Raw genomic sequence first — 18,573 nt, 5'->3', positions numbered from 1 at the left:
TTTTCTTATGTGTGAGGAACTTTGTGTAAGTATTTACTGGCATCAATCACATTGAATTGTCACAACAGCCCTGCAAGAAAAGTCCTATCATTATAACCATATAAAATATAAGTAAACTAAGTCTTAAAAGATTGCGCAAGTGTATGTATCTTATAAACTGCTAAGCCAAGATATGAACCCAGAAAATGAGCTTCTCTTAGGCACTATGCTACTTTGCCGCTCTGACAGTACAGTAGGGAAAAATTAGATAACATTACATAGCTTCCTCAAAATTGAATCCTTAAATCTTTATTCTTACTAAAGACTGTATTTTAAAAATGACGTGTGCAATGAGACACCAAACCCTAAGAGTAACACAGGAATTCAAATCTCAATTCCACCACTGTCTAGCTGTGAAAATGTAGGCACTCAGCCCAACTTCTATATACAGGACTTTCATCGAATGTGAAAATAGAATAATATCTATGTAAGTATATTTTGTGGAGATTAAGTGAAATAGTCTATTGCTTATACAGTGGTAAGATTGTAAAGTAGCCAATAAATAACATAAGAATCAGGTCAAATATAAAAATTGTTTATTTAAAGGTATTAGAGGGCTTCTGAAACAAGAAAGAACTCTCACATTCTACTGGAATGTAAAATGATGCAATTACTTGAGAAAACTCTTTGGTGGTTTGTTGAAAACATAAATATATACCTCTCACAACCCAAACATTCTAAGTATTTGCCTAAAACAAATGACCATATGTTCACACAAAGAATTGCCCATGAATATTTATAGCAACTTGTCCATGTAGCCCCAAATTGGAGACAATTAGAATTTCTAATAACAGGTAAATGGATAAACAAATCATGTTATATCCATACAACGGAATAGCACACATCAACATAAAGGAACTAACTACTGATACACAACACTGATGAGTCTCAAAATCATTACTCGGAGTGAAAGAAACTGGGTACAAATGAGTATATACTGCATGATTCCATTTGTTTAAGATTATGGTAAGTTCACAGTAATTTCTGGCGACAAGAAACAGATCAGTTGTTGCCTGGGGAAGGGAGCAGAGAGGGGAATGGATGACAAAGAGACTTAAGCATCTTTAGAAGGAGACAGATTTTACATATCTTGATGGTGGTAGTGGCTTCATGGGTATATACATCTGTCAAATTTGGTGAGTTATACGCTTTCAATGGATGCAGTCATTGTATGTAAATTATACCGCAGTAAAGTTAACTTAGAAAATGGAGAGATATTCCGTGTACATCGATTAGAGGACTCAATATTTTAAAGATATAAATTCTTCCCAAATTAGTCTGTAGATTAAATGCATTTCAAATAAAATTATCAGCAGGGTTGTGTGTATGCACCTGTGTGTGTGTGTGTGTGTGTGTGTGTGAAAATTAAGAACCTGAATCTAAAATTTACAGAGAAACGCAAAAAACACAAAATAACTAAGGCACTATTGAAGAATAATAAGCAACCTAGATGACTACCATATTGAGACCCGTAGTACATAACACTCTACGTCGTAATTAAGACAGTGTGGAATTGACATAAAGATAGACACGCTGACCAATGCAACTACAGAGAAAATCCAGAAGTAGACTCACTTACACAACTATACTTACCTAACTTTTACAAAGGAAACACTGTAATTCAGTGAAAAAAGGATGGCCTTTTTGATAAATAATATTTTTCTACATGAATTTTTGATAAAATTCATGTAGAAAAATAACAAATCTTATCCTGTTCCTTGCCGTCTATATGAGAATCAGTTCTAGATGGTCTGTAGATCTAAATGTGTAATAAAAAAAATAAAATTTTTATAAAAAATAAGAAAATGCCTTCATTACCTAAGGTAACCAAAGATACCTTAAAGAAGAACAGAAATTACTCATTATAACAGAACACTTGATAAAGAGGTTACATTAGAATTAATTCAAAGACGTGACTGAGTGCGAAAAGCAAATTCAAAAGTGAGAAAATATTTCTAATGCATGTATCTGTCAAAATAATAACATTTAGAATATCTAAAGAATATTATAAATAAATAAGAAAAAAGATAAATCAATAGAAAAAAATGGACACTTTTTTCATTTGTTTGTTTAATTTTATATTATTGTGGTAACAACTCTTAACATGAAATTTACCCTGTGAACAAAATTTTAAGTGTACAATACAGTATTGTTCATTATAGGTACAATGTTCCACAGCATATCTCTGACATTTGCTCATCTTGTTTAACTGAAACTTTATGCCCATTGATTAGTAACTCGTTTATCCTTTCCCCAAACCCTGGCAATTACCACTCCACTCTTTGATTCTATGACTTCGACCATATCAGTACTTTATATAAGTGAAATCATGCTGTATTTGTCTTTCCATGACTGGTTTATTTCACTTAGCATATTGTCTTCAAGGTTCATCCATGTTGTCACATATTGCAGAATTTCATCCCTTTTTAAGGCTGAATAGTATACTATTGTATCTGTGAATGGACGTTAAGGTTGTTTTCATATCTTGACTATCGTGAATAGTGCTGCAATGACATGAGAGAGCTAACATTTCATTTTAATTATTTTAAGGAAATACCCAGAAGAGGGATTGCTGGGTCACATGTTAATTCTATTTTTAATTTTTTGAGGAAAATTCATACCGTTTTCCACAACAGCTGCACCATTCTGCATTCCCGCCAACAATGCACAAAGGCTTCACAGACATTTTATTTTAAAAAATCCAAATAGTCAATAAACTTAGGAAAATGTGCTTAACTTTATACGCCATCACCAAAAAGCAAATTAAAACCACTGGAATGACTAAAATGAATAAAATAGTTTGACAATTCCAAATGTTAAGTGAGGATGCGAAGCAAATGGAATCTTCATACTTTTCTGGTGAGAGTATAAACTGAGATAGCCACTTTAGAAAATGTTTTGTTAATATATAATAAAACTGAACTAGCTCATAGCTTAGACAACTCCGTTCTCTAGTGTATACACACAGAACTGTATACTATGTTCACCAAAAGCATTATAGAAATATATTTACAGCAGCATTATTTGTAATAGATAATGGAAATAACCGTAATGCAGTCGTGCCCCGCATAGCAACGTTTTGGTCAACGTGAGACCACACATACAATGGTGGTGCCATAAGATGAGTACCATATAGCCCAGGTGTGTAGTAGGCTATATACTGTACCATCTAGGTTTGAACAATATTCTGTGGTGTTCGCACAACGATGAGCTCGCCTAATGATGCATTTCTCAGAACGTTCCCCTGTAGTTAAGCGACTCATGACTGTAATAGATAGGATGAATTCAATGAAATATTATACAGTAATGAGAGTATATGAACTGCAACTCCATGCAGCAACATGGATGAATCTCATAAACAATATGTTGATCAAAATAAGTCAGACACAAAAATAGTATGTATATATGATTCCATTCACATAAAATTTAAAAACGAGAACATGGAGCTGGCCAGGTGGCATAGTTGTTAAGTTCATGCACTCTGCTTCATCGGCTTGGGGTTCACTGGTTTGGATCCCCAGGGGCAGACCTATGCACAGCTTATCAAGCCATCCTGTGGCAGGCACCTCACATATAAAGTGGAGGAAGATGGGCACAGATGTTAGGTCAGGGCCAATCTTCCTCAGCATAAAAGAGGAGGATTGGCAGTGGATGTTAGCTCAGGGCTAATCTTCCTCAAAAAAAAAAAAGGGGGAACATTATTTTATAGTATTGAAGTAGGATAACAGTCGCTCTTGTGTGGCTAATAACTGACAGAGCATAGAGGAACTTTTGGGATGCAAATAATGCTCTTTTTCTTGATTCAGGGTCCAATTACAGGAATACATTTCCTTTGTGAAAATTATGCTGCACACTTAGAATATGTACCCTTCTGCTATGCATATTATACTTCAATAAAAAGGGGGAAAAAACAAAAAAGTAACACACATACCTAAGGAATCTCATTTTGTTAAAAAAATACATATTATTTCATGAATGATTTAAGCTCAATGCTATAAATTATTGTGTAAATTAGGAGAACCCAAAAGGGGAAGTTTAAACTATTTTTGTATTTGAGTATGCAACATAACCAAGTCAAGACACTGAGAAAAAAGGAGGAAGTTAAAGAAGGAGTAGAAGTAAATGCCCACATAGAATGGAAAAACAGGTCTGCCTCCAAGTTCTTTAGAAATTGTCTAGAACTAAATTAGTGCCACATTCAAGCGTGATACCAATATAACTTTCTATCTTGGAGAAAGATAAATTGGGATCACAAAAGCGAAGTACAAAATTTATTTTTGTGGTCATGTATATATATTCACATGTGTGTCCTCAAACATGCTTAAACATCCTTTTCTTTCCTTCTTTCCTTCCTTTCTTCCTTCTGTCCTTCCTTCCTTCCTTCCACTCATCCTTTCTACCTTTCTTCCTACTTTCCTTCCCTTCTTCCTTCCTTCCTTTTGTCCTTCAGTGCCAATATATCTTGTTCTTAGGAATACCATTATCTAATAGCTGCCATCCTAGTTGTCCACAGGTCAAGGCAACCCTATTTTCATTCTGTTTGTCCATTAAATGTTGTCCATTGCAATCGGTCATCCTGGGATCTTATCATCCCCATAATATTAGAGATACCAGTTACATGGCAGCATCTCTCACTGTCAACCCCAGTGTTCAGAGGATAGTCAACACCAAGCTTCTCAAACATACTCATGTGCCCTGTACCACTGTATTTCTTAAAGCCTTAATAAAAAGAGTGTCTGTTGGACCCTTGATACTAAAAGTGTGGTTCCCACACCAGCAGCACAATCCCATGCCCCAACCCAGATATGTTGAATCAGAATATACATTTTAACAAAATCCCTGAGTACTTTGGATGCACATTAAAGTTTGAGAGCCACTACTGTAGGCATTCCCTGGGGAACATGTTCAAGTGGTGGGTTCTTAAATCTCATATAATAAATCATTTCTAACTTCCCTACTTTGTTGAACTTCTGGCCTTCTTCCATACCCTGCCAAAGGGGTTTGGCACCTCCGCCTCATTGACTGTAAGACACTGTCATATTCAAGTTTTAAAGAATTATTCTAATAAACATTATAAGCAGCTCTGGTTGTCCTTGACATAACACTAAATCCTAAATCACAGTTGATCTAAATGTTATCAATAAATAGCTCCCTATCCATTATCCAGCCCCACCAGTGCAACACCCTCAACACTTCACCTTGGTTCATGATGATAGACCTTTGTCAGGTCCTAAAATTCATTTAATAATAGGCAATTTCTACCTGGAGCAAAGTTCACATTTCCCTTCCTAGGTTGTATTAAGACTGACTCTTGTTTTGGTTCTATAGGTCATAAGGAATATTGAGGAGCAACTTGAGGGAGACAAAGATTATTGAGAGAGGCACCTGCTCCAGGGATAGGACTACCAGATGACATACAGGTCACTCACTTAAATTTGAAATTCAGATAAAAAATAAATTTGTTTTAGTCTAAGTATGCGCTAAATATTGGATTAATGAATACTCACACTAAAGCGTTTATTGTTTATCTGAAATTCAAATTTAACTAGGTGTTTTGTTTTTTTAAATTTTAAATAAGCTTTTTTGGAAACAGTTTTAGATTTCCTGAAAAAATTGCAAAGATAATACAGAGAATTTCCATATGCTCCACACACAATTTCCCTTATTGTTATCATCTTATATTAATATGGTACATTTGTTACAATCAATGAACCAATACTGATACACCATTATTAACTGGAGTCCTGACTTTATTCAAATTTTCTTCATTTTTGCCTAATACATTTTTCTGTTCCAGCATACCACCCAGGATACCACACTACATTTACTTGCCATGTCTCCTTAGGCTCCTCTTAGCTATGACGGTTTCTCAGAACTCTTTGTTTTTGAAGACCTTCTAAGTTTTGAAGAGTATTAGTCAGGTATGTTATACACTATCTCTCAATTGAGATTTGTCTGATGTTTTCATTTTGATTAGACTGCAGTTCTGTGTTTTTGGGAGGAAGACCACAGAGCTAAAGTGCCATTTTCATCGTGTCACATCAAAGGTAGATACTATCAACATGGCTCAAGTTTGAACCTTATTTTGTATTTTTTTAATTAAAGATTGACCCTGAGCTAACATCTGTTGCTAATATTATTTTTTATTTATTTTTCCTCTTCTCCCCAAAACCCCCCAGTACATAGTTGTATATTCTAATTGTAGATCTTTCTAGTTCTGCTATGTGGGATGCTGCCTCAGCCTGGCTTGATGAGAGGTGCTAGGTCCATGCCCATGATCGGAAGCTTAGAAACCCTGGGCTGCCAAGCGAAGTGTGCGAACTTAACCACTCTGCCATGGTTTTTAAAGGTGTATATTTAGAGTCACTGCTTCCTAAAAGTACAACCAAAAAAAAAAAAAAAACAACAAAAGAAAGATACTTAAGATCTCATCCTGTTAGATCCTGAAGTATCTTATTCATCTGAGCTTGTTCCAGAACCTTAAGTTTAGTAGGTATACATGGTTTGTTTGGGGAATGGATCATCAATGAACCATCTTCTCGTCATGCTATAGAAAGTACCACAGCTGAGAACATATTACTTATACAGCTAATATTCATTAATATTTCATGGAATGGAAATACTCAAAAGGTGAGTTTTTCTATGAACTTTCTACCCATAAATTTATCTAACTGTTATTTTTTGATAGCCGAGAAGTGAAGAAGGAACAGATGACCCTGGACCTTGACTGGCAGATTTTTCACATAATATCAACCAATAGATACCTACAAAACCTGTATTATAGAGACTATCCATAGTGAGTTTCCCAGCCAGAAGGAAATTCACTTTACACAGGTTGTAGTCATCAAGGTCAACAGCCTAAGTGGGTTTCCAGAGGGGTTGGGAAATTTCTAGGTCTTGGGAGAGATCTTGAATGCTAATGTTAACATTCCTTTTAGCCGTTTTGCTATATAGTGGGTACAAATATATCCTTTATCAACTTAGCAAATATTTATTTTTCTAAATATCTTTGCTTGAGTGTTATTATCCCAGAGCACAAAATCCATAATGCTCTCGGTATCTACTATAATATTTTATGTGTATCATTTGTCATTTATAAAATATATTTTTCACCCCTAGAAACGTTTTCCTTGTCTCAGCTTGTCTCAACTTTTCAGAGACCTTCATAACTTTTCCTTGTTCCTTTGTGGTCACTAATTTTCTGCTTGTTGTCATCATTAAACACTCTGTGCCTACTGTTGACCTAGGAATTGTTAAGAAAATAAACTCAAAATAATTAAAACTGTATTTGTTAAGACCCTACCATGTGTTAGGCGTAATGGTGGGCTCTTATAACAAAAGCCAGAAAGAATAAATGATTTGCAAAAATGTGAAAGGAGAGTATGATGTACTTCAGGAAAGATAAGTAGTTTAATTAGATTGAAACACAATGTACAGACTGGGAGACGTAAAAGATAAAACTGTAAAACTAATATCAAGTTGGGTCATAAAAGGCCTATTTTGTCTACTAAATGTCATGAACTTTGTGTTAAGCACCAGTGTGCTAAGATTGAATCTCAGCCTTTGGAAGACTTTACTGGTGGCTATATGGAGAAGAAAGAAATAAAAGTTAAATGACCTGCCCTGGGATAGATTAAAACCTACTTGAGAAGGCAAGGCTTATGAACATGAGGTAAGGCATAATTCATAATGGAGTATGGTCGAGTAGAAAATCCTGGTCTAGAAAATATATGATCAATAACTACTGGTGTTTCTTTAATCCATTTTGCTCATTCCAGCCAAAGTTATTTTGTTAAAGCATAAATCCAATTATTTCAACCTCTGCACTCCATGGCCCCTGAAATTCTTCACTAATTTTCTAGTGCTTATAAAAAAAATATTAAATTTCCTTAACGAGTTTTAAAAATATTTACCCCATATTTATAATCAAGTTTCCTATTGCTTTCTATATTTCAATAACACTGGCTTTTAGAAGCAATATTTGCTTTCACTACAAGGCTGCTCATTAGAATGCCCTTCCCATCCTGGCCCTCTTTCCTTCTAATTAATTGCAAGCATTTCACCTCTGGAAAGCTTTCATTGTCTTCCTAACTTGTGCAAATCCCCGTTATTCAGTTTTGTGCTGTATTTGTCTGGGTCCTCCAGAGAAACAAAATCAAAAGGATACATATAGAGAAATTTATTATGAGGAATTGTCTCACATGATTATGGAGGGTGAGAAGCCCTATGAACTGCCATCTGCAAGCTGGAGGCCCAGGAAAACCAGTGGTGTAGTTCTAGTCCAAACTTGAAGGCCTGAGAACCAGGAGTACCTCTGTCTGAGGTCAGAAGAATTTGGGTGCTTGTCCTTCCTCAGATTTTGTTCTATTCAGACCCTTGATGGATTGGATGATGCCAACCACACTGGTGAGGGTGATTTTCTTTACTCAGTCTCCAGATTCAAGTTCTATTCTCTTCTGGAAACACCCTCACAGACACACCCAGAGATAATGTTTTACCAGCTATTTGGGCATCCTTTATCCCAGTCAAATTGACACACAAAATTAACCAGCACAGTAGCGCTTACCACATCTGTGTCCTATCTCTTAAGGATCAATATCCTTTAGTTATTTGCTCTTCCTTCTAAATCATCAGTTTTTCCTTTTATAATTTTTTAAGTTCATATGAAAAATTGCATTTTCTCAATAAAAAACTGACTTCTCTTGACCCTATATTGTCTTCCAACGATATGCCCATTTTTTTACTTTCTTTTGCAGAAAAATTCTTCAGAAGAGTTTTTGACTCACTGTCTTTAATTTTTCTCTTCTCATTTTCGATTGAATCCACTTCAGCCAGGCTGCAGCAGTAAATACTCTTCTAAAATGGTTCTCATAAAGGCAATCACGGACAGAAACACTGCTAAAGACATGGAAAAAACTCACTCCTCATCCATACTTGACATGTCACCAGCAGGTAGGACATGGTGACCATTCTTCACTCCATGACAGTTTCTTCACTTGATTTTCAGGACACTGCACTTGAATGGTTTCTTCTTGCTTTGTTGAAGACAATCTTCTCAGTCTTGTGTGGTGGCTCCTCTTCATCTCTCTGTCCTAATGTGGGACTGCCCAAGGAATCAGTCTTTAAACCTCTCTGAGATTCCATCTATACAACCTCCCATGACGATTTCATCCAATCTCATTCCTTAAATACCAATTCTGTGCTTATCAGTTCACGTTTTATACCCCTAGCCCAAAACTGACTCCAGAACTCTTGGATCATATATTTAAATAAAAATTAAGTATATTTATTTGTATTTCTAATAAAAATCTCAAACTTAACATATTAATAGAGATCTCAGAATTTAAAATGAGCTTCTGGACTCTCAACTCAAAACCTGCCCTTCTTTCAGTCTTCCCCATTTCAATTAATTACAGAATTGTCCTTTTAGTCACATGGTCCTCAAACTCTGGGGTCTTACTTTGTTCCTGTCTCTTTTACTCTTCACCGCATCTTCAATCAATTAGCAAAGTCTGTTGACTCTACCTTTAAAATATCCAGAATCTGACCACTTCTAATCATATCTCCTGCTGTCCTTTTGGACAAACCCACCATCATCTCCTGCCCAAATTGTTGTAATTGCCTTCTCACTGGTCTCTATGTTTCTATTCTTTACCCTATTTTGTCTTCTAAATAGAGCAACTGGAATGATCCCATTAGAAGTATGATGCAGTTTTGTTTGTAGGGAAAGTCCTTCAATGGTGTCTCATTGCTCTCAGAGTAAAGACAAAGTTCTTATAACTTGTGAGGTCCTACACAGTGTGCCCCACTGCTGACTCTTCGATCTAATTTCTTGATTTCTTCTTTGTTTGATTCTGTTTTGGTCACACTGGTCACCTTGTTATGAATTATTTTCTTTTTTAAACTGGCACTCTCTCAGCGTGAGAGTTCCTGGCACTAACAAAAATAAGCTGCCAGGACCCAGTTAATTAACTGAAAGAAAGGCTTCTATTCTGGTTGGTATCTGAATTGTTAAGGATCTGGGAAGGGGTGCCTATAAGCTTGTGCCTTGTTGTTTAAAGCAGGCCAATTTAAAAGAGTGCAGCTTAATGGGCACAAAAATTCCCATGAACCATCCTACTTCCTTGCTGATACATCCTCAGAATTAGGGCAAGATCCTCTAAGCTGATAGATCTGAAAATGGTGGTTTACCAATAGCTCTGTTTAAAAATGATTCAGGAACTGGGACGTGCTAAACTAGTAGGTAGAAACTATTACATTGTGTGTTTTGGAAAAGTACTGATTCTCTACCTTACCCCTATCTTACTGAAGAAGAATGTCTACATGGTAGAGCTAGTGAACCAATATTTAAAAGAAGTTATTGTATATTTTTTATGCTTATCAAGGTGCAATTCTAGGTGCAAAAACATTCCCTGGCAATCTTTTAAAAAGTGCTAATAGTCAGGCTTAATCTCAGAAATCTATAATAAGCAGAAGGATTGAGATTCCACAGTCAAATGGAGTTAGACATCAGTATTTGTTGAATGAACAAAATGAGTGAGAACTGATTATAATGTGAATTATTCTATACTGACACTCCTTCGCATTGAGTTCACTTCTCAGTCTCCCTTTAACTGCCTTTAGTCCCTCACTGTGAAGGAAAGATTAAAACTTAAATTCTTCACTTCAATATCATGGTTGGGAAAGTCCTCATTACCTCTTGTGGGCAATTTCTGCCCTTGTTTTGCTCTTTACTCATTACTCAAGCCAGAGATATCTTTCTAGAACCCAAGCAATCATATTGTGTGCATATTCAAAAACTTTAATATGTTTCCCTTTATTAATCCAAAACCTTTTGGTTGTAAGTGACAGAAATTAATTCAAACCAGCTTAAGTGAGGAACAAAATCCTTTATTGGCTAATGTAACAAACCAGAGCAGAATCTAGGATTCCACAGGATTCTATTTATTTCTATTTTTTAGCCTAATTTCTTCCTTCGGTTTCACTCTTTCCTGCAACTCTGGGTTCACTTGTTAGCAGTCTAGCATCCTTGGTAACACAAGCAAAATTTTCAGGATTAACCTAGATATTCAGCTTGAATCATGAGTTCATCCCTCACCCAAACTGTAGCCGGAAGAGTGGAACTATACAATTGGTCAGAGATATGCCTCTCATGAGTGTGCATTTTTGTATTTTCAAATAACAGTGTTTATATAAGTTTGCCTCACCAAGACATGTGGATGGAAAGTGGCAAAGAAATGGTTCCCCAAAGGAAAAAAAGAGAGCTTATACCAGGAGAAGGAAGGAAAATCCAGAACAGAAAAAATGACACAATAGGTTCTATTCTGGATGGTTTAACTGAAGCTTTATGCTAGTCCAAAACCATTACAGTTGTGTAGAGTTTACCTCCACATCCCTGGAGGTCATCACTCCTCCTTCTGTACCCAACATTTCAGTGACACCAAGCCACTTGTTTCTGGAACATACCATACTCATGTATATCCCCACCTTTGCACTTGGTATTTCTTGTATCAGGAAAACTTGCTAAATTTCTGTTTATCTTTGAAGGTATATCTTTCAGTTACCTATTGCTGTGTAACAAACTATTCTGAAATTTAATGATTTACAAAAGCTATTTTATTATTTATTCGTGAATCTGTAATTTGGGCAGCACATAGCAGGAACAGCTCGTCTCTGCTTAACTTATTCTTAGCCTGGGCAGCTCTAAGAGCTGGGGCTGGCAGAAGAGGTTGACTCGGGTCATATATCTGAGACCTCAGTTCTCACTGGCAGCTGAGTGTTCAGCTGGAGCCATTCACAGGGGCATCTTGTTCCCCTCCATGTGGCTTGGGTTTCTCATAGTGTGGCAGCTTGGCTCCAAGGGGCAGAAGTGGAAGCTGCTTGGACTCTTAAAGCTCCAGTCATCACTTCTGCAGCATTCTCTTGATCAAAGAAAGTCACAAGGCCAATTCAGATTCGAAGGGAGGGGAAGTAAGTTCTCCTCTTCATATGATGACTATGTGAGGAGTGGCATGCACGTTTCAGTGGTAAGGGCGGTAGACAGAACAAGTTGTATGTCTCTCCTTTGGAGACCATCTACTGCAGCCTAAGCCCAACTTTATTTCCATTTTCCTGGAAACTGTCTAAACCTCTGAATAACACGAGGTAAAGTTAATGATTCCCATGTCTCTATTCTTTTAGAAGAATGTTTCTCATAGTATGTTTTACAGATTTGTTGGGAAGCAAATAGATCCACTTCAAAAAATAAAAATAAACAAAAAAGATTTTATTTTAGCTATCTAAGTTGTAAAGAATTAACCTAATAAATAGATCTCCTAATTATAGGAGTTCTTAGAGTTAGTAGTATGCTAATATGCATTGTAAATTTCCCTGTGATAGGAGTAAGGGTGTTGGCTGGGGGAGAGGAAGGTTGCACAGTAAAGCATTTTCTAATATATTTGACTTGAGCTCTTTATACAGAGTAATTTCTGGGACAGATATTCCATAATACATGCTTTGGAAAACACTGCCTAAATAGTTTTTACACACCTCTAACAGTCCGCTTGTCGTATAATTATTTGATTAATTATCAATTTTTGTATTATACCGTGAGCTCTCCAATTAAGGGAATTTTGTTTTATTTGTCATTTTATGTCCAACTCTCACAGGGCCTAACACATAGCAGTCCTTTAGTAAACATTTCAGGAAAAAGAGATAAAGAAAAAGAGAGAGGGAGGCTGGGGGGAAAGAAAATTTTAAAACCTTCATTATATAAGCCAGGCCTTGATATATAAAGGCAAACTGACCATGTATGGAATGCCCAATTCATTTGTTAGAATTCGGTCCTTCTGTGAAGATTCTTTAGGGGGATTTATCATGATTTCAGATTAGCTAAAACCATCTTGCTCCTGAATATTTCCATTGTAGTCTGAAGAATAGCCCCTGAATGATGTCCACGTCCTACTGTCTAGAACCTGTGATACTTAGGTTACCTGGCAAATGGAAGTAAAGTTGCAGATGGAATTAAGGTGGCTAATCAGCTGGCCTTAACATAGGGAAATTATTTTGGATTATCTGGATGGGCCCAGTTTAACCCAATGTAATCACAAGAGGATTTAAACGTGGAAGAGGAAGGCAGAAAAGAGAACCAGAGCAACGAAGTGCGAGAAGAACTCAGCCAGGTGTTGCTAGCTTTGAAGACGGAGGAAGGAGGCAATGAGCTAAGGAATGTGGGTGACCTCTAAAAGCAGGACGAAGCAAGGAAACGGATTCTCCTCTAGAGCATCCAGAAGGAACACAGCCCTCGACGTAAGCCCTGAGATGCATGTTGGATTTCTGACCTCCAGAAAGGTAAGATAATAAATTTGTATTGCTTCAAGCTGTTAAGTTTGTGGTAATTTGTTACAGCAGCCGTAGGAAACTAATACAGCCATGGATGATTGCCATATTTTCCTGGTTTGACCAGTAAATAAAAAGAAATGATATAGAAGAAAGAATGGTGCAGCCCTGGCAGCACTTAATTTATTTTCATAGATTCAGTTTTAATTACCTCTTGCTACTCTGTAGTATTTTAGTAAATACCCTGCAGTCCATTTTGTAAAATTGTCTAATCTATATTAGTAGATGCTCTCAGTATGGTGTTTGGTCCTGGGCTAATCCCACTATAGCAAAACATGCATGAGTATTTGTGGAATATGGAAATGGTTATTCTTTAGGTTATATAATTTTGAGAAACACTGTGCTTTGAGGATGATTTGCAATTACAGAAGCAGAGCAATGTTTTATAAGGAAAAACATGAGCATTTCAAAATACGAGAATTTTAGTGAAATATGAACAATTCATCTAAAAGATGTTTAGTTATTTAAACTTCCTTGCCTCAAGTAGCCATAAGGCATCTCTTCTGTGTCTGTCATGGTCTCAGGTAGTGGGCATACACTGATGAGTTAAAACATGATCATATGAACTGCTCATATCTTTTATTGGAAGAAATTGACAAATAAAAATTTAATATCGAATCATCATGAATAATGATCTAAAAATATTTACAAAGTACTATAGAAGTTCAGATAAGAGTTTATCCAGATTTTAAGAAAAAATTTTACCAAGTCAATAATAGTGTACTGTACCTTAAAAGTATTTAGATGAATGAGTTAGAAAAATAGATTCCAGGAGAGAAGAAGATGCACATAAAATATTTGTATCTCAAAAAATACATTTGGTTGAGAAATGGAAAGAAATTTCTGGCACTGGGATAGAAGCCATGCATAGAAGATGGAGCACAGCGGACAGACAGGAGCATAGTGAAAATTCTTCCTCAAAAACCAGGCAGGACTAAGAATGTGAGGGTCTTTGTAAACATACCAAGAATGTTGGATTTCATCCTGAAAGATGTGGGAAACAGAATTTTTAAGCAAACCCATAACATAGCAAATTTGCTTCAGAGAAATTTAAAGGTGTGTGGAATATGGGTTGGAGGGATGTTACTAAAATGAATTAGAATATTATGATAAAAGCTGAAACTAGGAAGGTTGTGATTGGTTGGAATTGTCTGAAGATTAGGAAACTGGGAGACACTTAAGGAGCAAATTCTGTAGGATTTGGTGATTGAAGAGGAGTGGAATAAAATGCTCTAATGTTTATAGTTTAGGCAGCTAGTGAAACAACTCTTCCTTATTCAGATATCATAATAAGGAAAACATGGATATCACTTATAATAGTTAGAATTCTTGATGACAATAACTGAAAATACAAATCAAACTTTTCCTAAAAATTAAGGAAATATAGAGTCTCCCATATGACCGACTGCAATAAGAGCTTGGAAGAGGCTTGATGTCTTGAGTAAAATAATATGATTCCAAAACAGTTTCTATCTCCTTTCACCTTTGCTTTGACTAATTTTTTTTTTTTGTTTATGTTCAGAGCACTGTCTCCAACAAATATTTGTACATGATGATGCTTATTAAAAGTGTGTCTCAATGGTTCTTTTGAATGTTTTACCAGATTAAGATGATGCAAATCATAGGTCTTCTCAATTCCCTTCTTTTCAAGAACAGAAAATAAGTGATTAAAATTAAAAGTAAGAGCTCCATGAATATTCACTTTCCACGGTTGAAATATTATAAAACTAAACTATAGAATTTTAATAATAAATCCTGCATTCTACTTGAACTCTTACAATTAATTTGTTCAAATTCTACTTTTGTTGGAATAAATTTCAGTATTTACCTGTTTGCAAGCATTGTTTTTAATAACTCAATTCATTATGTCAAGAAGCAGAAATTTTCCATTCTTCTGTTTCTTAAATAAATTGATTAAAGATTTTCGATTGATTTAGAACAGACTGCAACCAAAATTTAAAGGTCTTGGTAACGAAACAAGTTCAATACCATTGTAGAACACTTAAATTGATTCTGAAAGTAATTCCTGAAATGTTAAAACATTGCTAAAATCCAACTGATGATAGGAAGAAAAGAGATAGCAAAAACCCATGCAGAAATATGTTTTAATGCAAATCAATTTAATTATATAAACACAGACATTGTAGTTAAGTTTTTCTACCTCTCTGTATAAAGTACTTACAAAGTTGATTACAGTTTATTTCAATGCAATCATTAAGTTGTGTGGTACAAGAAATTCCAATATATTTCTGGTCAATAGATTTTTTGCTTCAGTGTGACCATTGTTTTTACCACAACATAATGAAGCTGAGAGTTACTGTAGATATTCAACAAGAACATGATTGGCTTTTGACCTTGTTATGAATCTTTTTATTTGCTCTTGTTTAACTTGAGGCGTGACTCGAATCTCGTGGATTTGAGAGTTTGTTTTGCAGAAGAAAAAGAATCCCTTCGGGTGGCTGTGATCACAGACGGCAAGCCCCCAGTCGCCATTGCAGATTGCCCAGGGGCTTATGGGGAGTGACCCCTTGGTTTCTCAGAAGTTCCTCCTGCCAAGCCCTTTAGCTCTATTAACTCCTGCTGCTTTTTGCTTTTTTCTCTGGTTAAGGCAGATTTGAGCAAACCCATGCTCCTACCTTCTCATCTTGGCCAACCCACATGGGGCCTTTCTCCATCTCCAAGCACCAATGTCTCAGTGTCAGTGTTTACTCTGCTGCACATCTGGCACATGAACTTGAGATTAAGAGGTTCTGTATCAACAATACTCTAACAAGTTAGTATTTCATATTTTTATATTGCAAAAACAAAATATTTTAGCTCCAAAGTTGAATATTTTAATAGCATTCATATTGCTGTTATATATTTCACTTTTAACAAAATGAACTAGTAAAACTTTACTTTGATTTCATGAATTGGATGGAAAATGTTGAATTACTCTTGGAATTAACTGATTTTCAACTTGAAGCATCTGATAACACTGATATGACACTTGCATCATTGAACTGTTTTGTGAAGTTCTGCTTCTGGAATCAGCATTATCTTCTATTCCTTCACTTTTCCAATCTGTCCAAGAAAATTTGGATATATATTCACTTAGAAAAAGTCAGTAGGTCTAAATGAAAAGTGATATTTTGTAGAATGATACATTAATGTCCCTTCTGAAGCGGGACATATTTTTCATTTCACTTTAAATGGGTAACATTGCTGCAATAAATACTGATGCTTCTTCCGCAGATTTGTGTCCGCTAACTTCTCTTTTCTGATAGTAGATGTTAATATCAATCGATATTTTGTTCAAGTTAAATATTTATCAACGTTTTGAAAAATGGAAATTCTGGAAATAAATTTTAAATTGTCTAGCTTATTGATGCCAAAAGGGTTTATTGCAAAAATAAAATAAAATACTACTAAACAATAAATTAGATAACTATCTATAGGTTTACAACATTCAATAAATATCAAAACCACTTAGCAGGAATGTTCAGACTATTCTATAATTTTTGATAAGACTATACAGCTACTCTTTCTGTACAATTTCAAGTACACATCAACCTGTAATTTCACATTGACCTGAGAAGCTGTAGGTGTCATGTATTTGGGATCTCAAAGGTCATGGCACAAATCCTGACATAAATGGCTGGTATTCCAAGTGACCAGCAGTGCAGCAGCTGAGTCAAAGACGTCTACTATAAGTCTAGACCTGAAAAACATAGCTCTTTCCTAGTTGTCTTACCATAATCATTTTATTTTATCAGGAAATATTTTGTATTCTTCCCTTGAAAGGTAGATGTTATATCTGGAAAAGAAAAGTGAAAAAAGACTGGTAATCTTCCAAATAACCTTCTGTTAAAGTTAGAACTCTGTTCATCGCACATGAGTTTCATCCATTATTATACAAGACCATGACAGGAGCTGGAAGTAAAATTTTAATGCAACTATTTTTAATAATGTATTACTAAAAAATGAAAAACCTAGGACAAATGTCAAACCAAACAGGACTCAGGACAATAGGCATATATTTCAGACAAACTCAGATATATGTTCACCCATATGCTATGACACTGATGTGATTATCAATTCAAAATATGTACGTAAAACACATTGGAAAGGTTAAAAAATAAAAAACAAAAACACTAAGCCTCACATTTATGTCGACGATACCTACTTTTGCTACTTCCATAGTGCTAACATGGTTCATATTTCAAACTTCCAGATCAGTCTGAAGCAGGTATATTGACAAGAGCCTGTTAATGGAGTCTTATGGACTAAAATCAAAATGCAGCTCTGCCCACCTCTAACTCTGTAACCGTCAACATATAAACTCCTCTGAAGTGAAGTATATTATCTGATAATATGGGGATGATGTTATCTCCATTAAAGAATTTTGCTAAGCATAAAATTATGCTTAGTATACATGCTTAGCATAACATGTTATGTTAGCATAACAAAATGCTAACATTACTGAAGTAGCTCAATAATTGATTTTCCCTCTGTATGCCTTTCTTCTTTCATTTCACTTGTATGTCAAGAGTGTGATAATTCTTATCCACCCATGTTAGAGAGGCTAAATTAGAGGTACAGGCTGTCCATACACAATCTCCTTTCTCTAATTTTTATTGGAATTGAAACCCATTTAGATGCTGGCAAAAGGATTTGTAGTCAGTCAATACTAAACATCACAGTTAGTGGATTTGAAGAAGAAATAAAACTGTTTAAAGTTCTAATGGTACATTTTAGATCTTGGGACTCCCAATGTGAGTCTTGGCAATGTCTGGGACACTTTTTCTCCACTTGCAGGCATGAAAAGTTAGGAGACCTGTTTAAAGAAGGAAAATATTGTGTGTTTGAATATCATAAATTGATCCTTTGAAGAAACTAGCAATCAAGAAAGAGCGAAGTAACAGTTCCTTTATGTTTCTCCAGAGGTTGACTTTTGTTGAATCTAAATAACCTTGTAACATACATAACAAATAAATCAGCATATATAAAAATATCTCATAAAAATCATTGAATAAAATAAAAGAATTTGAACAAAAACACAAGAGTTATGAATAGGTCATAAATAGAAGGAGAATCCTGAAATGTCATTAAACACTAACAACGAACTATCAGAAAAAGAAATTAAGAAAATAATCCCATTTACAATCACAACAGAGA

This window comes from Equus quagga, chromosome 17 (genome assembly GCF_021613505.1).
Source record: "Equus quagga isolate Etosha38 chromosome 17, UCLA_HA_Equagga_1.0, whole genome shotgun sequence".
Classification (NCBI taxonomy): domain Eukaryota; kingdom Metazoa; phylum Chordata; class Mammalia; order Perissodactyla; family Equidae; genus Equus; species Equus quagga.
Note: the sequence above shows the minus strand (reverse complement) of the source record.